The 26,049-nt window shown below is 44.5% G+C and overlaps 1 protein-coding gene and 1 non-coding gene across 8 annotated transcripts in view; both read left to right on the top strand.

Annotated features, from left to right (window-relative positions):
- SYTL2 (synaptotagmin like 2) overlaps positions 1-26,049 on the top strand; it is a 119,141-nt gene that overhangs the window by 26,436 nt on the left and 66,656 nt on the right. For 2 of the 7 annotated variants that reach the window (XM_055581532.1, XM_055581533.1), the window contains exon 2: positions 25,079-25,315. The exons of 4 other annotated variants lie outside the window; for them this stretch is intronic. The gene's annotated coding sequence lies outside the window, so the exon portion shown is untranslated. Of the gene's footprint in view, positions 1-20,076; positions 20,150-25,078; positions 25,316-26,049 lie in introns of all 7 variants that reach the window. One more of the 7 variants, XM_055581534.1, reaches the window with a different exon arrangement.
- On the top strand, positions 12,562-12,633 carry TRNAW-CCA (transfer RNA tryptophan (anticodon CCA)). Its single transcript has one exon. It is a non-coding gene; the product is annotated as a tRNA-Trp (tRNA).

Below are 26,049 nucleotides of genomic sequence, written 5' to 3'. Positions count from 1 at the left end.
GGGAAGTACATCCAGTCTCCTGGGATAAACTGTAGTGGCAAAGAATATAAGAAAGAATGTGTGTGTGTGTGTGTGGATTACAGTTCACTGTACAGGAAAGATACGAACAACATTGTAAATCAACTACACTTTAGTTTTAAGGGTCAATGAGAAAATCTGCTTTCTTTTTATAAAACTGGTAAGAAGGATTTTGACTCCTAGAAGGTATTAGATGTTTGTCAGAAAAGGGGAAAGTTGAAATTCCACTATTCCTTCTGTTTTACATCCCCAAAGGGGGTTTATTTCCAACTGCCCTCAAACTATGCTTAGTTTGAGCCCATACTGAAAGTCTGTTCTGTCCCTTCTATTATTTAGGAGATGTCTTTTCATTTGAGTTTTGTTTGGAAAAAGCCTCTGTCCTCAAGTGACACTGAATCCCACAGAGCAGACCTCATTGGTGTTTCGCCTTCTAGTTTTTAACAGTCCCCAAATTCTTTTCCCTTTAGCAGGGCCGTATGTCATACATAGCTGTGATTTCAGTGTGGACAGTGGGTATGGAATTCTCTTGACTCAAATTGCCTATTTTTAACTTCTGCTTCTTCCCTCCCTACCTTGAAACCTTTTCTGACTGGTTCAAATAAGATATAATATCCAAATAAGTAGACATTGCATTAAATACATGCAAATGCTGGTGTATTGTAGCAGGCAGAAGGCTGTGGTGTAAGTAGTGATTCTCAGGGCTGATAGAAACTAGTTTATATAAATCTAGAAGATGGAAACATTTTTCCCTTATCAGCTCTGTGGAATTGTTGGAAGAAATTAAAAATTAAAATTTAAGTTGATGGGGTTTTTTGGGATAATTTTGTTTTTTAGTGAAATGTTGAAGGCTGGTCATTTTCTGTGCTTCTGGTATAGGTAAGTGTAATAAAATGAACATGTCATAAAGTTAAGCCCCATGATGATATCATTTGTTTCCTTTGTATCACAACTTATAGTAGTGGCATTTGAAAGCTATTATTTTGGAGAATAATAAAATTATGGACCCAGAATTTGAAGTGAAAGCATTGTAGGCTGACAAGTTCTCCTTCATCCCCTCTGTCTTTTCTTCCATTCTTTTTTCCTTCTCTTGTATCTCAGATGAAGAAAATTAGGCAGAGTATATCCTATCTTTAGATAAGATTTTTTTTTCTTCACATTTCTATTCATTTACTTAGTTCCTTTTTGTAACATGTTCACATGAGGTTCACCACACTCTTTTTTTCTTCTTGGTAACTTTGGAAAGAATGAGGCAGAAGGAATTTAAGGCATTTGGTGGTTAAGCTGCCCTTAAAGTCCAAACTCTATTTTCAGACCATCGTCTTGCCCCATCTCTACCATTAAACTTTTAGAAAGTTTAGTCTTAATTTATCTGAGTTCATTAGATGCTTTTCCTGGGGAAATGTTTTTTTTTTTTTTTTCCTCCTCTGACCTTGTCTCTTGGTGAAGGTGAGAGTTCTCCCGGGGTCTGAGAAGCATGAATTTTCAGGTGTTGGGTGAAGGTTGATGCTGGGACGTGGTGTCGGGTCAGGCCGCACCGTTTGCGCTGGAACACGTGATCCTGGGCTGTAGGGCTGAGTGCGTCTGCTGGGCCCCTGGGGGTCTCCGGGCGCCTCCTCTCCTTGGGCTGCTTCAGAAAGCTCAGCTGGAGGAGACCTGCGGGCAGAGTCTGCCAGAGACTAGGAAATGAGCCAAGCCAGAGTCCACAAGGGTCAGAGAGAAAGGGGAAGGACGAGACTGCAGTCCAGGCTTCTGGAGAAGGACTGTGCTTTGTGACACTGTCGTTGGAGAGAGGCAGGGTGACGTGGAGGTCAAGAGCTTGGATGCCGAGCTGAACAACAGCTGAGTCGTGTGCTGCTACTTACTAGTTGTTGAGTCTCTCTAAGCCTGTTTCCTTAGCTGTACAACGCTTATTTTGGCATTTTGTTAGAAATTAATGAATTAATAATATGAAGTGTTTCTGTTAACGCATGCATATGGAATCTAGAAAAACAGTACTGATGAACCTATTTGCAGGGAAGGAATGGACACACAGACGTAGAGAATGGACTCATAGACACAGCGGGGGAAGGAGAGGGTGGGATGAACTGAGAAAGTAGCATTGACTTATATACACTACCACGTGTAAAGTAGAGAGCTGGTGGGAAGCTGCCGTATAACACGGGGAACCCAGCCTGATGCTCTGTGATGACCTAGAGGGATGGGATAGGAAGGGGGAGGGAGGTTCAGGAGGAAGGGGATATATATACAATTATGACTGGCATTATCTTAGGGCAAAAACCAACACAACCTTGTAAAGCAATTATCCTCCAATTAAAACAATTTAAAACGTGTTTAGAACAGTGCTGTCTTATGGTCAGTGCTGTGTAAGTCTTTGATGTTCTAATAGTTATTATTAGTTAATGATAACTAATTTTGCCTAGTTTGCTATTAGCTGTCAAGAATAAGGGCTATTTAATTTGGCTGCAAAATGGCTTACTCTTTAGAGGAGCTTGAGCACTACTGAATTACCCCGTTAACTTGCTCCTGCCAGATTGGGATGGCATTGTTCTGGGCTTTGAGATGAAAAGTGTGCTTGTGAATTATGGGGCCATGGTCCATCGTAGCCAAATTCTGCTGGCGTCTGAATTTTGCTCTTTCACCAGTATGAATCAGAGCATTTTATTGCTGGATCTATGAGATCTCTCTTTGGAAAAGAAAGATCATCTTTTTAAGTGCCCTTATTTTGCCAATGAGAACAAAGACCCAGAAGGCTGAGTGAGTTGCACAACATCACATAGCCTGGGCGCATCAGCGGTGTGAGAGAGATTGACCTTAATTCTCATGACAGTTTTCTTTTTCCAGTACATTTGGTTTTTCCACAATCACAGCCTCTCTCTGAAGTGTGATGTACCTGGTAAGTCTTTCATACAGATGTCCTTAGGAGGTATTTATTCTTCAACCTTTGTTGATTAAAGATTTATAAAATGAGTGCCCATCTTTTTCTGTAATCAAAGTTATGGATAAGATTGATTTACCTCAATTTTCAGCTTTCCATTATAGCTTGACCGTTTAAGACTTACCTCCACTCAGAAAAAAATTAGAATAATGAGATTTTATAAGTGTTACCTGACCCATATGTTTGTATGTTTTGAAATGAAAACTGGAAATTCTTTTAGAAAGTTGCAGAAGGTAACTGTTATCTATAAAATACACACGTATGCACGTATCTGTGTATGAACCAATATTTAAGAAGATGGACAGGGGTGAAGTTCCTTCACTCCTCCGAGCCCAGTCCCTCTTCTGTAATATGGGAATGGTAACACTGCTTTCCTTACAGTGTTGCTGAGGATTCAGTGAGGTAGGTTATGTAAGTGTTCTAACATTGTGGGTCTTCACAGTGACAGCAGAGTATTATATTATACAACATCACATATTATACATCATATTATATGACATCACATATTATACATCATATTATATGACATCACATATTATACATCATATTATACGACATCACATATTATACATCATATTATATGACATCACATATTATACATCATATTATACAACATCACATATTATACTGCTCATCCCCTCAAAAACAAGAACCCCAACTACATCTGAATCAAAATAAGCCTTGTTAGGACATTGTTTTATGGGAGAGAGATGCCTGATTTTATCCTTCACCTGGACATCAGAATCTTGATTTTACAGTCACTTAGCAACAGTTTTCTTTATAGAAGAATAGATGAAGGGTTCTCAGGATTTCATAAATTGGTTACAAATGATTGAGAAGTAAATATATATATATATAGCATATACTTATGTATATAAATACTGTTATATGCAAATATATATATTTGAATTTATATATATATACACACACTGCATTTTAGACATTGATAGGTGGGTGGGTAGGTAGATCTAGTACATGTGTGTCTATTCTTGTTCCTCTTCATTAAGCTTAGTCATTGTTCAGCACTTGCTCAAGGGCAGACAGGTCTTCAGGTCTCCACTGGCGGGTATCTGTGGAAGGCTCTGGTGCCTTCTGATAGTTCCTCAAGACTCCAGAAAGGCTGGAAAGGTGCTGGAACTGGTTCTGCTCTCTAGCTTGGAGCTCTGTTTTCCCTTGGTCATTGTATCCACTCTGCAAATAATACTGGGCTCACCTGTAATGGAAGAGAAGGTTTATACTCTCCCTGATTGGAAAGAGTCGCTTTCAAGTCTAAACTCCAAAACCACTTACTGGGTACCATCATCATATAGTCTCTACCTCCCTGCCATCCTGACTTCTTGCCAGTTGCTTGGGGTTGGGGACGACGGGGGATTGTTTACTCTTCTATATTGTATGAATTTCATCTCAGCACCCTTGATGAAATAGGTATTGTTTGAAATGTTACCTGATTAAATGAAATTGGAATCGGAATTCTGGAGAGTTGACTCAAGTCTCACTAGTTAACAAATAAGATCTATAATTCTGCAAAGAGTAAACCATAGAATTCTTGTCACCTAAATTCCTCAAGAGGTCTGTGTTTTAACTTTAATCTCATTCTTCTGTGTCTAAAGTCCCTCCTCTCAAGGACCCTTAGCCTGAATCCACAAACTCCCCAATTCCTATTTTTTTTTTTTTTGGCTTAAATCCAACTGTGATATACAGAGCCTGGGCCTGTTTTAATGCACTCTTATGTAATTTTGAGGTTCTATCATCACCTTGAAATCTCTCCCAGACACTCGCCTCCTCTTCCTTCCCACTTCAGGAGTAGGTCCAGGTTGCTTATTAATTACATTCCTGAGGCTCGGTAGCAGCGAATGTAGTTTGGGAAGGTAGGCGGGCGGTGCAAGCATGTGACTTGCTTCTCTGACAGAGAAGAATACCTGACTGAGGAGGTCAGTGAGCTCAGGTAGTTTCAGTAATGATCAAAAGTGCCAAGGTCAGGGATTTTCACCCTGGCTCAGTGAGTGGAGATTCCATGTCCTTAATGCCACCTGGCCCTTTCCCTGGTACCCGCAGCGAGTGCCCAGGCAAGAGGCTCAGAGCCACCCATTTCTGCTCCTGAGAAAAATACCCAGAGTGCACATGCTGATTACTGACGGTAACTAAAGAACGTCCACTTTTTAAATGAAAGACAGCAGGCTTCTGTGTGCACATAAATATAGACATCCTTTTGTTTTTCTGTACTCCACCCCTCTAAAGTAGTGCTGTGCTCTCTTCTGCAATGACTTCCGTGAGTGTAGGCTGTGAACTGTCTCGGGTTCACCCCACAGTCAAAGCTCCGCTCTCGTTTCCCCTCTTCCCAGTTCCTGCCCCGATCTCTTCGCCGCCCCACTCATTACAAGGTTGATGCAACTGCACTCTTTGGTCTGCAGGCCTGTTCCTCCTCTGCGCATGCGTTCCCTGTCCCGCTCTGTCACTTCGGCAGCTTTGTGATCTTGGACAAGCCCCTTGACCTTGCTGAACCTCGTTTTCACATCCATAAAAGGATTATGATGACACTTCGTCCTCCCTGCCTCCCAGGAGTGCTGTGAAGAGCGAATATGCCCGAGAATAGTGTAAACCCCCAACCTTGTACAAATGGGAGCTGTTACTATTGCCGGGAGCCAGAATCTCTGACGATGGGAACCAGGTCTCAGTACTTGATAGTTGAATCCTTACTGCCTTGCCGGCCCCGAACAGGAGACCCTGCCAGTGAGACAAGAAAGGAGGGGGGAGACAGAGAGAGGGGAAGGACAACTTTTGTCAGTTTTTATACCTTATTTTCCTAATTTATCATTCTCTCCCTCAATATATAACTGTATCTTATGAAAGATGGATTTTTTTTTTTTCAAAAAAACATTTTGCGTTGGGCAGCAGGATGGTGTTTTTTTCCTCCAAAATCTTTCTCTACATCTCTTTCTTCCTCAGATATCTTGGCACTGATATTGGAATTCATTCTGATCACTTGATTTTATGGTCATGAGAAAATTAAATTATTTAAATGGAAGATAAGATCAGAAACCAAATGCCTCATTTGATAGGTGAGGTCAGCCAGAGAGGTACGTGAAACCACCAAGGGTTTTAGTCATTAGTGGCAGAACCAAAATTCATCTTTGTCCCTTCCTCCAGACTGGCCCTGAATTAATGAAGTGTCAGTGATCATTTTTGCCTACCTTTGAAGGGTATTTCAGGGACTGTCTAACACTGGGCATGCGTGTTCAGTCGCTCAGTCGTGTCTGACTCTCTGCAACCCCATGGACGGTAGCTCACCAGGCTCTTCTTTCCACAGGATTTCCCAGGCAAGAATACTGGAGCAGCTTGTCATTTCCTCCTACAGGGGATCTTCCTGGTCCAGGGATCAAACCTGCATCTTCTGGGTCTCCTACATTGGCAGGCAGATTCTTTACCACTATAAAGCTCTTTTCTGGATCAGTGCAAAGATTTTTGTTCAGGAAGTTTTCAGAAAAACAGATTTGCTGCTGCTGCTGGATCATCATAGTCTCTGCCTGTGGTCCACACTTGAGTATGTTTATGGATGTTGATCATTGGATCACAGAAAGAATAAAACTCCCTTCATAACTAGTTGCATACACATCAAGTTTTAACAGTATTCGGTACTGCAAAGCTCGGTGTCTCGGGTGTGTGGGGGTTTGAGGGAACCCGCAGCTCGTCTTTGTACCTTTGGGTTCCGTCACAGGGTACCTGTGTGCCTCGCTGGTTCTTCCACCGTAACTCTCTTTCTGGTGTGTCAGATAGCACTTTGGAGCCAGGCAGACCTGGGCTCATATTCCAGCTCTGTAGTTTAGAGGCAGGATGGGTTTAGGCAAGTCCCTTAACCTCCAGGAACTTCAGTTTCCTCATCTATAAAACAGATGACAAGGGGAGGGGACATATGTATACCTATGGCTGATTTATGTTGATGTATGGCAGAAACCAACACAACATTATAAAGCAACTATCCTCCAATTGTAAATAAATGAATTAAAAAATCCACGGTGACACTGCCTGCTTTACTGATTTGGCTTATGGTATAGAGGCAATGCATGTAAAGGTGGGAGAAGGTATTGAAGGAAGATAAAATGTCTATTTCTTCAACTTTTCCACCAAGCCCAAGTCCTACCTATTAGTTGCATTAATTTAGCTTTTATCTTTTATAGCACACATACATAACTTTCAATAATAGTAGTGGTAAATATAAGGCATTTTGCTTTCCTATATAAAATCACATGATTTCTTGTTGCCTATCATCTGATTTTCCAGGACCAAGCAGAAATTTTTCAGAAAACTTAGTGTATAATTTATCTCTTTTGGAAATTTTTTTCCTTCTCTTGGTTAAAAAAAAAATTCAAAAAACCAAAACCCACCAAGTCGGACATCATTTCTAAATTTGAATCTCCTTTTTAAAAAACGGTGGTTCAGTGAGTTTAGAGAGAGGTTTCCCAGAAACAAATGTAGTGTATATTTTTCAACTCCACAAAGATTATGTCACAATTCCAAACAGCTATATATGTATTTTTCCTAATAAGGCAAAAGCTTGGAGATAGTTTTCTTTCTTGCTTTTTGAATAGAGAAAACATTCCTTTAAAAAAAAATTCACTTTCTGGTTCTTTGGAATAGCAACTTAAAACACAAGTGGTACTTTGGTGGAATTGGATCTAGTATCAGAAAATATCAAATGGTAGGTACTCGGTCAGGTGGTGGAACGAGAGAGGAAAATGATGTCTCTACCTTCAGACACCCAGGCTCCTCATAAGGGAAACTGAAAAATGAGCAGGCAGTTTCTGTATAATAGAGTCCTGTGAAAAGACAGAGAAGACTCTAACCCAACTGTGAGGAAGGGGCAGCCTTCTTAGAGGAGGTGATACCTGGACTGTGGCTTGAAAGGGGTGGGGTGTGTGTGTGTGTGTGTGTGTTAGTTGCTCAGTTGTGTCTGACTCTGCCATTCCATGGACTGTAGCCTGCCAGGCTCCTCTGTCCATGGAATTCTCTAGGCAAGAATACTGGAGTGGGTTGCCATTTCTCCAGGAGATCTTCCTGACCCAGGCATCAAAACAGGTCTCCTGCACTGCAGGCAGATTCTTTACTACCTTAGCCACCTGGGAAGCCTTTGAAAGAGGAGTAGGAGTCTAAGAAGTGGAGAAAGGGTATTACAGGCAGAGGGAGCTCTGTGATCTAAAGGCATAGAAGTGTTAGAAGTAAATTTAAGGAACATCAGGGTATGATTTGGGGAAAATGGAGAGGAAGACAGAATGCAGATCTGGAGGGGCCCGTGCAACACTGAGGGGTCTGAATTTTAAGCAACAAGAAGGTGTTGAATGAACCGCCCAAGGAGCCTTACACCAGAAGGAGACCTTGGACATCAGAGTCTAGCATTTCACTTGGCAGATTTGGAAAGTGAGAACCAAGAATGGAAGTTCTTGTGGCTGCACAGTGGCTGTTAATGTACATCTTTGTATAGACCCAGTGGTGCTTGGGGAGGAGGCTTTGGTAGAGGGAGCCTTCACAATGAAATTCCAGTGTTGACCTTGTGAAGGCAGATTCTCATAGGAACATTTAGCCAAGGATTTATCATGGGGACTGCATGGTTTGGGCTAGTGACCCCAGCATGCCTTTTTGCATATTATGTCCTTTAAAGGAAAGGCCATCACTAGCTAGAAATGCTCTTTGGCTATTTTTAGGCTGTGTGGTAGGGGGAAATTAGTGGAATTCTTAAGGTCAGCTCCAGCTGTTTTTCTCCAAAAGACCAGCTGAATTTTTCATGAGATTTGCTCATTAGGGCTTTTACCCTTCAGTGAGGCATTCTACTGAGTCTGAGTCAGCCTGTCCTGGGAAATAAGGGATGAGATTATGAGGGAAAGTAGACCAAAATTGGAATGGCTGCTGCCCTTTTTAAAATGTTATGCACTAATTAACATTAAGTGCTAATTACTGCCAAGTGCTGTCTTAGATATGGTGGGTTATTTCTCATACCTTCTCCATCACAGTGAAGATCTTTCTGGATTACAATGACTACCTTAAAGGATGGTTGGGTTTTGAAGATTCAGGGATGTTCTTATATGTAAAGTCTGGCTCGATGCCTAGGTAGAGATAGTAGTGACTAATTACATGGTAATTACACTGAATAGCAGCTTTCATTCGGGACTCTCATCTCAGAACGCTGTGTAGATACCAAGTCAGATATTCTTTGAGAATCCTGAGAGGGGAATTTGCCTGTGGTTATTTGGCATCTACAATTACAACACGACCTCTCTGCTGTGTGTCAGGGACTCTCTGCAGGCAGGTAAAGTGAAAGCACCCTTCATTTCTTCTCGAGTGCTCCATGAATATTTTTTCCTATCCAGTCTTAGGGGTGTCTGTTTGGGGCTCACGCTATGTTAGAAGGTGACTGGATAACTGTAGCTGTACAGCAGTTTTCAACGCACAAACTGTCTTCCCACATGTGATCTCATTCACCCCTGTAGTGATTTCAGCAAGGGAGGTGGGCAGTGGTTAGTCTCAATTTTAGAAAGGAGGAAACGGAGACTCAGGTATGTGGTATGTTTTGGTCACCAAGGTAGTAAGTGGGTGACTCAATTTCAAAGCAGATCTTATGACTTTAAATCTCTTGTTCTTTGCTTTTCATGATGCTGCCAACTGGATTGAGAAATAAAGGGCCAGGTTTCTCATCTAGCATAAAAGTGGTTTAAGGAATGCCTTTAAAAGGAAGGTGATTCCACTGCATACCCAGCTAAGGAATGAAGGATCGTGTCCAGTGTGGGATTTCTAGACGTGATGGAGTAAAAGTGAACTTTGTCCCACTAGCTTTGGAATAACAGCTGTTCTCTGAGCTAGAACAAACACAGTGACATTAAAATAGGAATGTATAACTTATGCTTATGAAAACAATATTTTTTATTGTTGGTTGGAATGAACAGTAGTGGAGAGGCATTAACTAATGAGAGTAGATCTTAGAAAGTTTCCCTCTTAAGAATTCTGTAACACTGATGATCAGAAGGTAAGCCAGTGTACTTCGCCCCTTCTCTCTGAAATGGAGAAAAATGAGGCCATCCTCACTATACACAGAACAGGAAGCCTGAATAGATGCTCCCAACACATTGGTGGCTTAATATTAAAAATCTGTTTGAAAAAAAACCACTGCATGCAAGGTACTGTGTGTCTACAAAAATGAAGTGGATATTTTAATAAGCCCTCTCCTTAAAGAATCTAGAAATGGGAATTGGGAGAATTCCCCACGCTTACTGCTGTGGGCCCAGATTTCCTCTCTAGTTGGGGAACTAATATCCCACCAGCCGCTCTGCTGCATGGTCCAAAGGAGAAGGAATTTGGAATTTGGCGTGTAATGTATGTAAGTTTCTGTAATGTTGATGTAACTATCGAATACTCAGTGTGTCAGGTGCTTATATGTGAGCTTAAATCTTCTCAACGACCTAGTGAGAAAGGTATGATGCCCATTTTGCATATGAAAAGACTGAGACTCAGGGAAGCCAAGTAACTTGCACAAGAGTGTCACCTTGTACCCAGGTCTGCCTGACTCCAGAGCCTGTGCTCTTTTGTACTTCAGATGAGAGATGTATGGAGAAGAGCTGTGGGGGGTCAGTGAAAGAGGCAATTATGGCCAGCTTATGGAAGGCATATTTGTGAGGGGACAGGGGGCTACAGGGGCAGCTTCATGGACGAGGTGTCATTTAAGCTGGGACTTGAGTGATGGGTAAGGTTTGGGTGTGTGGAGATATAAGGAAAAGATATTCCAGGTGATTCCTGGGTTGGGAAGTTCCCCTTGAGAAGGGATAGGCTACCCACTCCAGTATTCTGGCCTGGAGAATCCCCATGGACAGAGGAGGAGAAATAACACATACCTGATGATGATTGTGTACAGCTGATATTGGTCTGGCTGGAATTCACAGCGTAGGAAAGGCTCCATGGAAAATAAGACTGGATAGGGAGGTTGGGAGGATAAAGGTGTCAGTACAAGGAATTTGGACTCACTCTGCTACCAGGGCTTCCCTGGTGGCTTGGGTGGTAAAGAATCTGCCTGTAGTGTGGGGGACCTGAGTTTGATCCCTGGGTCAGGAAGATCCTCACCTACTCCACTCTTCTTGCCTGGAGAATCCCATGGACAGAGGAGCCTGACAGGCTACAGTCCATGGGGTTGCAAAGAGTTGGACATGACTGAACAACTAACACTTTCACTTTTTTTACTTTTTGGTAGTCAGGGAAGAGCTAGGGAAGGTGTTTTTGTTTTTGTTTTTCCAAAGAGCCGCATCTGTTTGTTTGTTGTCACCTTTTTATCTATATTGTGAAGATTTAATTCCTTTGCTTAAAATTCTTTTTTTCTTTATGTTTTGTTTTCTAAATTATGACAATATGATAACTCATTTACAGGCAACTTGGAAAATACAGAACAAAGTTACATGTAATTTCACTATGTGTTACAATTTTTGGGGGGTATATAAATTAAGATTTTTACTTGGAGTTTCAATATCAAATTCTTAAAAAACAATAGAATGAATAGACAGAAAAGTGGAAAGGTATATAATAGTAGGCCTGAAAAGTGCGATGAACCAATTAACATAATTAAGATTTATATAATTTTCACACAACAGTAGGGTACAAATTCTGTTGAAGAACTAGGTAGGGTTCTTAAGTTGAGTATGGCATCCTCAAAGTAGGGCTTTGGAATATGAGTCTAGCTGGACTGTGTATGGTAGCCAGGAGAGAGGATGAACCAAGAATTAAAGGAGCCATGTTCAGTTCATGCCCATGCTGTTTCTAAATGAGAGAGGAAAGGAGAGAAAAGGTTAAATTGGACGGAGCGCAGAGATTCAATCAGCCGAACCTGCTGGCAACTGATTGGCTGTACGCAAGGAGACGAAAGCGTCAGCCCTTGGTGTTGCTTGTGAGGCTGCATTTAGTTAACGCGGTTCCAGGCAACGAGCTGGGAGTTCAGAGATGAATAAGGCACACTGTCAGGCTCTGTCCGTTTCTATTGCTGCTGCTGCTAAGTCGCTTCAGTCGTGTCCGACTCTGTGCGACCCCAGAGACAGCAGCCCACCAGGCTCCCCTGTCCCTGGGATTCTCCAGGCAAGAGTACTGGAGTGGGGTGCCATTTCCTTCTCCAATGCATGAAAGTGAAAAGGGAAAGTGAAGTCGTTCAGTCGTGTCCGACTCCTAGCGACCCCATGGACTGCAGCCTATCAGGCTCCTCTGTCCATGGGATTTTCCAGGCAAGAGTACTGGAGTGGGGTGCCATTGCCTTCTCCGTTGCTGCTGTGTAAATTGCCACAAACTTAGTGACTTGAAACAACACAGCATTCTTATCTTACAGTTCTGGAGGTCAGAAGTCTAAAATGAGTCTCACAGGATAAAGGAGTCGGCAGAGCTGAGGTCCTGCTGGACACGTTCAGGGAGGATCAGTTTTGGTTCCTTTTCCAGCTGTTAGAGGTTGCCTGCCTGCCTTGGCTCATGGCCCCTTCCTCCATCTTCAAAGCTCATCATTCCAACCTGTCTTCATCCTCACGTCTCTTCTGTCTCCTTCAGACCATCCTGCTTCCTCTTAAGGACCTCGTGATTACCTTGGGTCTGCATGGGCTTCCCTGGTGGCTCAGAGGTTAAAGCGTCTGCCTCCAATGCGGGAGACCCGGGTTCGATCCCTGGGTTGGGAACAACCCCTGGAGAAGGAAATGGTAACCCACTCCAGTATTCTTGCCTGGAGAATCCCATGGACAGAGAAGCCTGGTAGGCTACAGTCCACGGGGTCGCAAAGAGTCGGACACGACTGAGCGACTTCACCTTCACATACATAATCCAGGATAATTTATCCATCACAGTATCCTCAGTCATGTCCATATAGCCCCTTTCACCATGTACTGTATTCACAAATCCAGGAATTAGGATGTGGACATCTTTGGAGGACCATTATTCTGCCTACCAGGGAGTTAGCACATCTATGGATGCTAACTTGTCAAACCTTTTTGTTCCTATAATCTCTTTTTTTGTTCCCTTTATTCAATAAAGGAGGCAGCTGTTGAGAGTTCAGGCACCACACTAGGTACTGAGGATTTGGGGATGCCAAGGCACCTCTCTGCCCCACTCTAGAAGAAGCAAAATTAGAGAAGGGCTGTTAATGTAGAGCCAGAGACAAGGATGCCAGACTCTTGGCTTTGATTTTTGCAAGCTGAGGTCTAGGGCTGAGATGACAAGATATAGAAGAATTTTTGGTAATTTAAAAATGGGATCCTCCTACCCATCTTCTCTACTGCCAAACCCCAATCCCAAGTTTAGATTTCTTTTTAATCTACTCAAAGGCCTCTGGGGCGGAGGTGTTTGCTGAGACCAGGAGTTTGACTCCTTTTTAGAATACGGTGGGAGGTTAGAAGAAGGAGACAGTCTAAAGAGGAAAACAGAAAAAGCAGCAGCAGTAACAGTCCAACCTCAAGTAGCACAGAAAGGTGATGTTATTGTTTTTGTTTAGTCGCTAAGTTGTGTCTGACTCTTTTTGCAACCTCATAGCATGTAGCCCACCAGGCTCCTCTGTCCATGGAATTTCCCAGACAATAATACTGGAGTGGGTTGCAATTTCCTTCTCCAGGGGATGTTCCTGACCAAGGGATTAAACCTGAGTCTCCTGCGTTGGCACGTGGATTCTTTACCACTGTACCACCAGGGGTGAAAGTTCAAAAAGGTGATAAGAGTTGATGAAATGTTGAAGATTTATTGTCAACTGGTGTCTATGAAGCACCTACTATGTCCCAGACCATTTAACTTACAGCCTAATGTCATCTCACAGAAACCCTGTAAGGTAGGCCTTACTATCTACAAAGCACAGACGAAGTAACAAACCCAGCATCTGTAGCAGAACTGCCAAAGAACTCATGAAGGATTAGTCCCCTTTCAGGCGTCTTTTGACTTTAAAACCGGTGTGGCTTCCTACTCCATCACAGCAGCCTGTTATGTCAAAGGGGTAAGATTAATGCATGTGGTTGGCATTGTTCACCTGTATCCATTTTAAAACCAGAGTCTCTTTGGAGGATGAAGCGGAACAAGGAAGACCTCACACATAGGAGGCAGTAGATGTATCTTTGATGGGATAATTAATGGCCTGACCAGAAGGATTTGTGGAGGTATGGGCCTGGAGCAAGGCCAGTGAGGTACCCAGGGCACAGAATCTATGGAGACAGGCTCACACAAGTACAGGGGCTGCACTTGCCATACCCTGACAGTGGGTGCCTCCTTAGTCGTGTGCCCAGGGTGCCTGAGTAGGAGCGAGACCTCACTCTCAGGGTGCTTCAGCACAGTGTGCTGTGCTCACACAACCTTGATTGTGAATTTTGTGCCCTGGGCATCTTGCTTGCCTTACCCGAGGTCCTTGCTTTGTGCCAAGGCCAGAGGGAGGAGAGGACCAGTGAGTTCAGTGGTCTCAGTACTGGCTGGATATTATAACCCCCTGGGCAGCTTTAAAAAAACATCTGGGGTAAGATATGACCCCAGACCAATTAAATCAGAATCACTGGCATGGGGTGGCATGGAGAAAGGATAGGAGGCAAAGACCTGAGCATGGATGTATTTTTTAAAGCTTTTCACGTGATGCTAATGTACAACCAGGTTTGGGAACCCCTGAGTTTGGACATTTGGAGAGAGTCCCTCACTGCCAGGCTGAGCAAGAATGTACATGATTGTAGCAAAAGTGAGGGTTTAAGTAGTTCTTTTAAAATGTGAGCTGATGAGGGCTACAGTTCAGTTAACTTTATGATTCTGGGTTTAATTCCAGCCTGGTTAATAAATCAGCTGATTCTTCCACTCCCTTCCTCTGAATTTGAAACCTGGAAAATAATTAAATGTAGAATTCATCTGTAATGGCTGTAGTTATCAAGTGCTGGTTTCAGGGCTGCTGTGAAAGGCAACTCAACCCACTTTATTAGCCCATTTGCAAATCCTTCTGAGGGTTGAAACTGTCTCTGTCCTGAAAGAGAAAGGAAGTCCCCTCTAGGTGTCCCAGCGCTCACATTAGAGCCATGTGACCCTAAGCAAGTGTTCTAACCCCTCTGCATCTCGCCTTCCTCATCTCTACAAAGAGGTGCTTGTGACTCCATGGTTCAGCTGTTACTTCGTTTTTGAGTTTGCTTTCGTTCCAGCTGGGAAACAATTGCCATACAAATGAACATGCTTAACTTTGACAGCTGTGCTCTGTAACCAGTCATTTCTGACAGATAAGGAATCCTCTAAAGCTGTGATTCCCAAACCTGGCCAAACATCATGCGGGAAAATTTCATAAAATGCAGATTCCTGAACTTCATCCCTGAAGATCTTTCTCCCCTGCCTCACTGCCCCATTAAATATGGTGTTTATCAATGCAGTCCTGGTCAAACTGTCTACCTTTACTCATTGGGTCTTTTTTTTTTTTTCCTCTTTTGAACTTTTTATTTTGTTTTGGGGGCTTCCCTGGTGACTCAGACGGTAAAGAATCTGCCTGCAATGTGGGAGACTGGGGTCTGATCCCTGGGTTGGAAAGATTCTCCTGGAGAAGGGAATGGCTACCCACTCCCATATTCTTATCTGGAAAATTTCATGGACAGGGGAGCCTGGCGGGCTACAGTCCATGGGATCTCAAAGATCTGGACACGACTGAGCGACTAACATCACCACATAGCCGATTAATAATGTTGTGATAGCTTCAGGTGAACAGTGAAGGGATTCAGCCATACATATACATGCATCCATTCTCCCCCAAACCTGCTCCCATCCAGGCTGCCACATGACATTGTGAACTTGATTCAATGGGTTGTTTTCTCCCCCGACATGGCAGGTGGGATCTTAATTCCCCAACCAGGGATCAGACCCACGCCCCTTGCGGTGGAAGCACAGAGTCTTAGCCACTGGACCACCAGGGAAGTCTTGGTCTTCAATAGGTATTAAGTGATATCTGGGAATGAGCCACTCATCAGCCAGATTTGGATGTAAGCAATGATTAGGTTAATTAAAGTGCTAGAATCTCCAATCTCGGTATCCCTTGAGAATTTACAGTTGGCAGAAGTCATAGTTCTTCAAGGAAGCCTTCCCTGGGCCCTGAGACTGTGTTAAGCCCCCTGGTTAAAAGTTTTGTAGCATCCTGTTCTTCTTCCTCATAGGACTTCCTGGGCTGGTTCACATCTGTCTTCTTTTCCAGAATGTAAGCTCTCTGAGGGCCAGGATTGTGTACACTATTACAGCTTTGGGGGCATATGATTTCCCCTCTTTCAGAATTGAGATCCGGGCCTTTGGTGGATGCTGCAGTTGCCGGGGGAGAGGAAGTTTTTCTCTGGCATTTTGACTGGAGGCGCGACTCCAGGGGCTTCCCAAGCCGTGTCATCAGCGAGAGCCCGTGGCTGTTGGCTCTCACAGCAGCTCTGTGCCGTGTCTGATGGGCCATGTTCATACTCTCTGAGCTCCTCGGTGTGTTGTCAAATTCAGTCATCCCTTTTGTAGGTTGTCATCCTTTTTTTAGATTTGAGTTTTCAGTCTAAGTGTGAAGATTAAAATGAATTTTCAGCTGCCTATCTCCTCAGCTCCTTTCTCTCTACTGTTTTTATCTTTTGAAATTCTGATATTCCCAAATAATACAGATTTTAAAAGGTGGTTTAGGCATATTTATTGAGACTGAAAAGTGCCAGTTCCCTCCCTTGGCATTTCAGCCTCTCTGTTTCCCCATTTGTGATCACACTGCCGTTACCAGCCTTGAAAATCCTGTCTTCATAGTTTCATGGCCAGTGCACTTGTCCAGAATGCCCCCTCTCTCCTTCTCAGCCTCCAAGATTTTCCTCCTCTGATCTCCTGCCTAAGTCCCCGTGGCTCTGACGCTTGGTTTATACCTCCTGTATTACTACTTAATGTAGTACTTGTATGAGAGTAGGTTGTTGAAGTGTTAGTCACTCAGTCGTGTTGACTCTTTGTGACCCCATGGACCATAACCCACCAAGTTCCTCTGTCCATGATTGAATTCTCCAGGAAAGAATACTGGAGTGGGTTGCCATTCTCTTCTCCAGGGGATCTTCCTAACCCAGGAACCGAACCTGGGCCTCCTGCATTGCTGGCAGATTCTTTACCGTCTGAGCCACCAGGAAAGCCCCACGAGGGTAGGTGTATGTGGTACTATCTTCCTCAGATTGCCCATTATCTTACCCTTGCTTGGGCCTTGATTAAACTCTTAGATTCCTGTGGGTACCATAATCTAAACTTGCCTGGGAATGGCAGGGGAGCCTTCCTAGAAGTCCAGAGATTATTATTAAGTTGGAAGATGAGATTAAGGGGTAAGGAGCATTGTCACATAGGAACAATCTTTTCTTCTCAGCTCTTAGTTTGAGGTGACCAAGTCAGTCTGTGGGAAATGTTACCAGTCAGCTGCATCAGTCTGTCCCTGAAGGAGGAACCTGAAGTAGAAAAATGGCCTCCACCTTCGGAAGAGTCCTCCCCAAAGGACTCTTTGTTTATTGAGGTGCCCGTCAATTTTGATTTTTTCACTTATTCCTCTGTGAAAAAGAAATAAACTCATTGGATAACTTATTCTTTATTATTCCATCTGTATTTCTTTATTTGTTTACTTCTTCCTGGGCTCATTTCATGTATTCATTTTATTTATTCATTAAGCTCATGTTGTTTTTGAGAAGCTACTCTGGACCCGTCACAAGGCAATTATTCTTTCAAGAATCCAAATTTAGGCAACACGTTAGATTGAGTAATTTACCTGTTTTTTTTTTTTTTTTTAATAATGATGAAAGCATAGACCATGTAGAAACAAAATATTCATATGGCATTGTTTCTTGACAGGGCTGTGAACAAAATTTGCTATTCATATAAACACATTTCTTGGGGAGAGGGGTGTGGGAGGGCATTGAGGATGGAGGGGACACACGTATGCCTATGACCAATTCATGTTGATAGTTGGCAAAACCCAGCGTGATACTGTAATGTAATTATCCTCCAATTAGAATACATAAATGAATTTAAAAATAAATAAATAAATAAAATACATGTAAAAAAAATTCTGATTGAGTTTAAAGACCACAAAGCATCTTTTAGGAATAGTTTATGATTTCAGGGATTGCTCTCATTCTCAGAGGCTAATGAGCCGGTATAAACACCTGCGTGTTGATGCAGGTGCCCTCCTTTTCTGTATCCATACTTGTCCTCTTTTCCACGTCTATCCGCAAAACAACCCCAGAGGGTCCAGTCATTTTCCTGTTCCTGACAAGTTGGGCAGAGAGGAGCATGCCATGCTCTGAGAGCCAGGGTGTGCCGCTCATAGGAAACGACACAGAAGGAAGTAGGCCATCCAGAAGGAGGAACAGCAGGTGAGAACAGGCCTGGGCCGGGAGCCAGGACTCCTGGGGTCTGGTCTCATCCCTGTGCCTGATGAGCTGTGCGACCTCTCGGAGAATAAGTGGAGATGGGCATGCAGCGACAGATTAAAAGTAGCAGCTTTATTTAGTATTTGTCTATGAACATATCTTTATTTTTATTGGAATATAGTTGCTTTACAATGTTGTGTTGGTTTCCGCTGTGACTCAGTTATATGTGTGTATCTATCCCCTCCCTCTTGGACCTTCCTCCCACCCCTCTGAGTCGTCACAGAGCACAGAGCTGAGCCTCCTGTGCTAAGCTGCACCTTCCCACCAGCTGTCTGTTTTCCTCATGGTGGTGTATATATGTCAGTGCTCTTCAGAGTCTTACAGCCCTCAGTTCAGATCACATTCTGGTTGAGCAGCTGTGGACATTACTTAACTCCTCGAGCTCCGCGTCCTCCACAACATGTGGAAAAGACCTGCCGTATTCGATGGGCAGAGGGATGAACTGCTCTCCTGTGGGTGGAGGATTTCAGCACCACATGCTCAGTTTTCAGCCTAGAGAAACATGACCGAGATGGTGAGAGGCTCGGAAAACATTCTGTGAGGAACAGCGGAGGGGAGGAAGTTCATCTCCCTCTCAACGCGGGAGACGCAGGGAGAACACAAGTGCTGTCCGCCTCGTAGACTGTTGTGTGAAAGGGAGAGTGAGCCGAGGGCGGCAAAGGGTGGGAATGGCGGGCAAGTTCAACCTTGGCGCGAATACCCTGAGAAATGGGGCAGCCCTGCGGAGGAGCTGGCAGCTTAGGGCCTGGGAGCCCTGGCCGTGTGGCCCGGTGGTCTGATGACTGCAGGGTAGGGGGCGTGGTGGGGGTGGGACGAGACAGCTCTCTGCCGGGAGGGAAGTAGGCTAAGCGTCTCAGATTGTCCCACTCCATTTATTCCTTCTCAGGATTCTCAGGAACCATCTGTGGGTTATTCTGTTTATCCTTGGATGCCTCTCTGAGGGTTAGCATTCTTTTTTTTTTCTTTTGAACTTTTTATTTTGTGTTGAGGTATTGCCTTAGTGACTCAGACAGGAAAGAATCTGCCTGCAATGCAGGAGACCTGGTTTCGATCCCTGGATCAGGAAGAACCCCTGGAGAAGAGAATGGCAACCCACTCCAGTATTCTTGCCCGGAGAATCCCATGGACAGAGGAGCCTGGTGGGCTACAGTTCCATGGGGTCTCAAAGAGTCAGACATGACTGAATGACTAACACAATTTTGGGGGCTTCCCTGGTGGCTCAGAAGGTAAAGAATCTGCCTGCAATGCAGGAAAACCAGGTTCAATCCCTGGGTTGGGAAGATCTCCTGAATAAGGAAATGGCAACCCACTCCAGTATTCTTGCCTGGAGAATGCCATGGAAGGAATTCTCCATGAGGAGCCTGGCAGGCTACAGTCCATGAGGTTGAAAAGAATCGGACACCACTGAGCACCTAATACTTTCACTTTCATAGCTGATTAACAATATTGTGATAGTTTCAGGTGAACAGCTGAAAGACAGCCATATATATGCATGTATCCATTCTCCCCCAAAGTCCCCTCCCGTCCAAGCTGCCACATAACACGGAACAGAGTTCCCTTTGCCATATAGTGGGTCCTTGTTGGTTATTCATTTTAAATAGAGCATGTGTACATGACCATCCCAATCTCCCTAACTATTCCTTCTCCGTGGCAACAATAAGTTCATTTTCTAAGTCTGTGAGTCTCTTTCTGTTTTCTAAGTTCATCTATGTCATTTCTTTTTAGGCTCTGCATACAAGGGACGTCATGTGATACTTGAGCATTTGGTTTTAGACGTGACGGTTTGTCATTGCCGGGGGTAAGCCTCTTAATTGATCAGGGCTGTCTTTTTTCCCCCAGACCCACCCTGACTCGAGCATACTTGTTCTGCTGTCCTGCTGCCTCCCAGATTTTTCTTTCACGGCTTCCTTCTTGATGTCATGGGACTGTCAGAACAGTTTGCTTCTCTCCTGAAAACCTCATCATGTGAGAGTCAGGACTTCCTCGAGTTTTCCTTCCCTTCCCTGAGGTTGTGGAGAATGTTATGGTCTTCCTTGAAGCTTTGGGACGGCAGCAGCCGGCCTAGACAGGAGAAGGTGCTGTCAGGGCCGCTCCTTGGAGCAGAGCGAGTTGTGGGAACAAATGCTGCTGTTAATCAGGCTTTTTAGCCTGGGTCTGGCTGGCCAAGTGGTGGGGATTAGGCCTACAAGCCTCGCTCTTCTCTTTGCTGGCATCAAAAGCAGACACCAGCTGTGGTGTTTCTCCCTTCAGTTTAACTTTTGGACAGCTGGCAAAGAGAATAGGCTTTTATAGATGTGGCTTTTATAGAACAGGGCTGACACTTGCAAGATATTTTTTTTTTGGTTTGTTTTCTTCCAGTTTTATTGAGATATAATTGACATACAGCACTGTATAAATCGAAGGTGTACAGGTGGCTTGGTGTTAAAAAAGAAAATCTGTCTGCCAGTACAGGAGCGTCGGGAGACAAGAGTTTGATCCCTGGGTCAGGAAGGTTTCCTGGAGAAGGGAATGGCAAGTCACTCCAATATTCTGGCCTGGAGAATCCCATGGACAGAGGAGCCTGGTGGGCTACAGAGAGTCGGACATGACTGAGCGACTGAACACACACATGTACAGCATAGTGATCTGACTTACATGCATCATGCAGTGGTTATCAAATAACTACAGTGAACATCCATCATCTCATATAGATATAAAAATTAAAGAAATAGAAAAAATGTGTCTTGTGATGAAAGCTCTCAGGCTTTATTCTCTTAACCCCTTTCATGTTTAACACACAGCAGTTATAATATATTTATCATGTTGTACATTCTGTCCTTAGTGTTTCTTTATCTTGTTCCTGAAAGTTTGTACCTTTGGACTGCCTTCTTCCAATTCCCCTTGTCCCCAGGCCTCACCTCTGATAACCACAAACCTGATGTCTTCTCTTTTTTTATGAGTTTGCTTTTGAAGTATGATTGACCTGCAGCAGTCTCGTGGTTCCTATTATACAGCATAGTGATTCTGTATTTCTATATGTTTCAAAAACGGCACAAGGAGAGCTGGAATTAAGCACAGTCTGCACCTGGAACCCTCACGTGTCCCTTTCAGCTGCTGCCCCTATGGCTGCTCATTCCTTATTTGTCCTCGACACTGTCTTCCTTCTCACCAGAGCCTCACTATAATCTCCATAAGGAAGGGAAGGTAGGAGTGAATAGATCCACTCTACGGGTGAGGAAACTGAGGCTTGGAGAAGTCATGTGATTGATGTAAACCAGACAGTCGTGGGGAAGGCCTGGAGCTGGAACCCACGAGGAACACGTGGCTGATTTTTCAATGTTGCGCCAGGTTCATGTTAAGGGGGAGCTGAGTTCCCTTCCAGCTGTGTTCACGGATGAGATATTTGAGTGCCTGTTATGTAGAGGGGAGCCGCAGTGGCAGGCGCTGGGTGGAGACACAGAGCGCTTGGACACCCAGGCCTGCATGTAAACCAGGGGAAGACAGACGTGAGTAGATGGGGTTTGGGATCCTGTACTGAGTATCCTGGGTGAGGAAGTTAGGGGCTAATGGAGCCCTCCAGCGCGGCACCAACCTGGCCTTGAGAGGATGGGGAAGATGTCTATAGTACGTGCCATCTCACTTGAGACCCAGGAGGTATTGGTTGAGGGAGGGGCGGGGGTTCTAGGAGGAAAGTGAAAGTATAAGTGTTAGTCACTCAGTCATGTCTGACTCTTTTCAACCCCATGGACTGTAGCCCGCCAGGCTCCTCTGTCCATGGAATTCTCCAGGCAAGAATACTGGAGTGGGTTGCCATTCCCTTCTCCAGGGACCCAGGGATCGAGCCCCAGTCTCCCGCATTGCAGGCAGGCGCTTTACCTTCTGAGCGACCAGGGAAGCCCAGGAGGGAGGGTAAGTATATGCAAAGGTCTGAAGGCAGAAGGAGCTGAAAACGTTCAGTGTGACAGGAAAAGAGCTTGGAAAAGAAAGCCGGTGCTAGTTCACAGAGAGCCCTACAGGCTGCGGTGAGGGCTTTGAGCCTTAGCCAGTGGATGGTGGAAAGTTGGTGAAGGGCTTTAAGCCTGGGAATGTGCCCTAGTCACATCTGAGTTTTAGAAAAATCCTCCAGCTGCAGGAGGGGGGCGGGAGGGAGGGCTGAACCTTAGGGGAACTATTTGCTCATCCTCCTCCTGCTGTGGCCACGTCAGGCATCCCTGTTGCCAAGACTCATCCCTCCCGGATTTTTGCACTGAGGTTGCCCCCATGCTGACAGCCAGCTCTGGGCCACTGATTCTTCTGTGCTTACGCAGAGAATGAGAGTCCACAGGCAGACAGAAGGGCTCTTTTTCTGCTTCCCCAGTCTGAGGATCTGTGTGCAAGAGAGAATTAAGTGGGAGGTTGATATCGGGGTGACTTATTCTAACAAAGCCAGTGGTGACTCGTTCTAACAAATGCCAGCCCTGCTACACACACAAGCTAAGTGGCAAACACCTCCGTGAGCCTCATAGTCTTCATCTGAAAAGCACACGTAATAAAATGTTGTTCAGTCACTAAGTCATGTCTGTCTGTGACCCCATGGACTGTATGTAACACACCAGGTTTCCCCTGTCCTTCATGTCCATTGAGTCGGTGATGCCATCCAGCCATCTCATCGTCTGTCATCCCCTTCTTCTCCTACCCTCAATCTTTCCCAGCACCAGGGTATTTTCAAATGAGTCAGCTCTTTGCATCAGGTGGCTAAAGTATTGGAGCTTCAGCTTCAGCATTATCTTTCCAATGAATATTCAGTGTTGATTTCCTTCAGGATTGACTGATTTCATCTCCTGGCTGTCCAGGGGACTCTCAAGTCTTCTCCAGCACCACAGAGTAATAAAATACCTTCCTCAGGTCTTTGTGAGGATCCAATGAGATGATATATGTAAACTGCCAGGCATGTAGGAGGTGCCCAGTAAGTATTTATTCCCTTTTCCTTTTTTCCTGCCTTCCCTTACCATTGATCCAGAAATCTTACAGTCAAGTCCAAGCCCAAAACAGTTTGACCTATTTCCTTTCTGACCCACTCCATTCTGTCTCTCTGGCACACTGATCGCCTTGAAGTTTCTTGAACACTCGAGACACACTCGCACCTCAGGACCCTCTGACACCTGTGTGGCTTGTTTCCTCATCTCTGGCAAGTTTTTGCTCAGTTATCCATCCTCTCATTGAGACCTGCCCTAGCCACACTCTTTAAAACTCCAACACCCCTCATCTTATTATTGCTTTCCCAGCTTTATTTTCCTCTAAAGTTATTATTACCTTCCCCAAATTTATATAATTTAATCATTTTTATTTTTGTGTGTGTTTATTATTAATTTGTTCATTATCCCCTCCAACTGGCATATACAATCCACAAGGACAGGAAGTTTTAAATGTCTTATTCATTGCTGTATCTCCAGCAATCACTGTATCACTGCTTAGAACAGTGTCAGGTGCATAATAAGCTCTCAGTAAGTGTTTGTGAAATGAATGAATGTTTGATTAGCTCTCATGATAACTGTTGAGAATATTGGGAGTTGGGGGAGCACCTGGGACTGAAGAGTCTTGACTGCCATCTGAGGGTTCTTCTGCAATCTGGCTGGGTAGTGACTCTCACTAGAAGTCTAGGAGACAAGAGTTCCAGTCCTTTACTCCTTTCTCTGTAAAATGAGGACCTTGCCCTTTGCCTCACTAAATAGCCCATTTTTATTAAAAAATTTTTTTTGATGTGTTTTTATTTGTTTATTTGGCAGCATCAGGTCTTAGTTGCAGCACTCAGGATCTTTCATTGCTGCACACCAGCTTTCTAGTTGTGGCATGGGTTCTGGTGCACATGGACTCAGTAGTTGCAGTTCTCAGGCTCAGTAGTTGTTGTGCTCAGGCTCAGTAGTTATGGTGCTTGGGCTCAGTAGTTATGGTGCTCAGGCTCAGTATTTGCAGTGCTTGGGCTCAGTAGTTGTGGTGCTTGGGCTCAGTAGTTACAGTGCTCGGGCTCAGTAGTTGTGGTGCTCAGGCTCAGTAGTTGTGGTACTCGGGGTTAGTTGCCCCTCAGCTTTTGGGATCTTCATTCCCGGATCAGGGATGGAACCTATATCCCCTGCATTGCAAGGTGGATTCTTAACCCCAGGACCACCAGGAAAGTCCCATAAATAGCATATTTTCAGGAAAAACTTAACCCTAGAACCTTCTACACAGAAGCACTGGTTAGCTCATAGTTCACCTTGAAGATGTGGAAACCAACAGTTCCCCTCTTGCCCCCCTGCCAGTTTCCACTGCTGGATAATTTATTTTTCTCCTTTGTTTGCTTCCTGTCCTCAATTCATTGGACTTAAAAACAATCTCCCATTGAACCTGTGTGATGCCCAGGGACATAGTTCCCAGAAGGTGGCCTGAGTCCATTTCCTTGCCAGCCTCTGAGAGCTAAGGAAGTTACTGTGCATGAATTAAAGCTACTGTGCATGAAGGAACTGAGGCAGCTGTCGCCTGGTGAAGCTGTCTGTTTAGATTAGGTTCCCTCAGTCATTTACTCATTCACTTATTTCTTCACATCAAGAGACTCATAGTCAGATGGGAGAGACCAGAGCAGACAAATCACTATCGCAGTGGAAACACCTAGGTGGAGGAGAAAGTTTCTGTGTTAGTGAAGTCCCTGCTACAAGAGTGTTTGTTGTATGACAACCCCAAACCTCAGTGGCTTCCAACCAAAACTATTCATTTCTTGCTTTGGTACCTACAGGTCAGCTAAGGTGGCCGAGCTTCAGGTGGATCAAGTCCTGGTCTGTCCTTATATCTCTTTCTGGGACCCAGACTGAAGAGGCAGTGGCTACCTGGGGCAAGCTCTTCTTGGGGCCCATGGTCAGAGTACAAGAAGCCGAGCCAAACCACACAAGCACATCCACAGCCTGTACTTGCATCGCATTTATAACAATTCATGGGCTAAAGTCAGTCACAGGCCAAGCCCACCATCTGGAAGGTAGGGGTGAATACTCTGCTTACTCTAGTGACAGCATGATTGTGTTCTGTTTCAGGGAGGGACTGAAGAGTTAGGAATACCGTACTTGAAGTGGCTTAGCGATAATCTGCCTGCAACGCAGGAGATGTAGGTTCGATTCCTGGGTCGGGAAGATCCCCTGGAGAAGGAAATGGCTACCCACTCCAGTATTCTTGCCTGGGAGATTCCATGGACAAAGAAACCTGGTAGGCTGCAGTCCATGGGGTCACAAAGAATCGGAGCAACTAAACAGTAATGACAACAATTGAATGTACTACAGCATTTAGCTCATTTAGCTCCAGCTGTGGAAATGAGGGACGGAGAAGGCGATGCCACCCCACTCCAGTACTCTTGCCTGGAAAATCCCATGGACGGAGGAGCCTGGGAGGCTGCAGTCCATGGGGTCGCTAAGAGTCGGACACGACTGAGGGACTTCACTTTCCCTTTTCACTTTCGTGCATTTGAGAAGGAAATGGCAACCCACTCTAGTGTTCTTGCCTGGAGAATCCCAGGGACGGGGGAGCCTGGTGGGCTGCCGTCTACGGGGTTGCACAGAGTCGGACACGACTGAATCGACTTAGCTTAGCAGTGGAAATGAGGGAAGGCTTCTTGGAGATAGTAACTTTCATCTTGAAGGATAAGTCCTTTTCGAGACAATTAAGCAGGCAGTAATATATGCAATTTTGTAGTATCGCATACACACACACACATATATA

The sequence above is a fragment of the Bubalus kerabau genome, chromosome 5 (assembly GCF_029407905.1).
Source record: "Bubalus kerabau isolate K-KA32 ecotype Philippines breed swamp buffalo chromosome 5, PCC_UOA_SB_1v2, whole genome shotgun sequence".
Classification (NCBI taxonomy): domain Eukaryota; kingdom Metazoa; phylum Chordata; class Mammalia; order Artiodactyla; family Bovidae; genus Bubalus; species Bubalus kerabau.
Note: the sequence above shows the minus strand (reverse complement) of the source record. Positions and strands in the feature narration are given on the sequence as shown.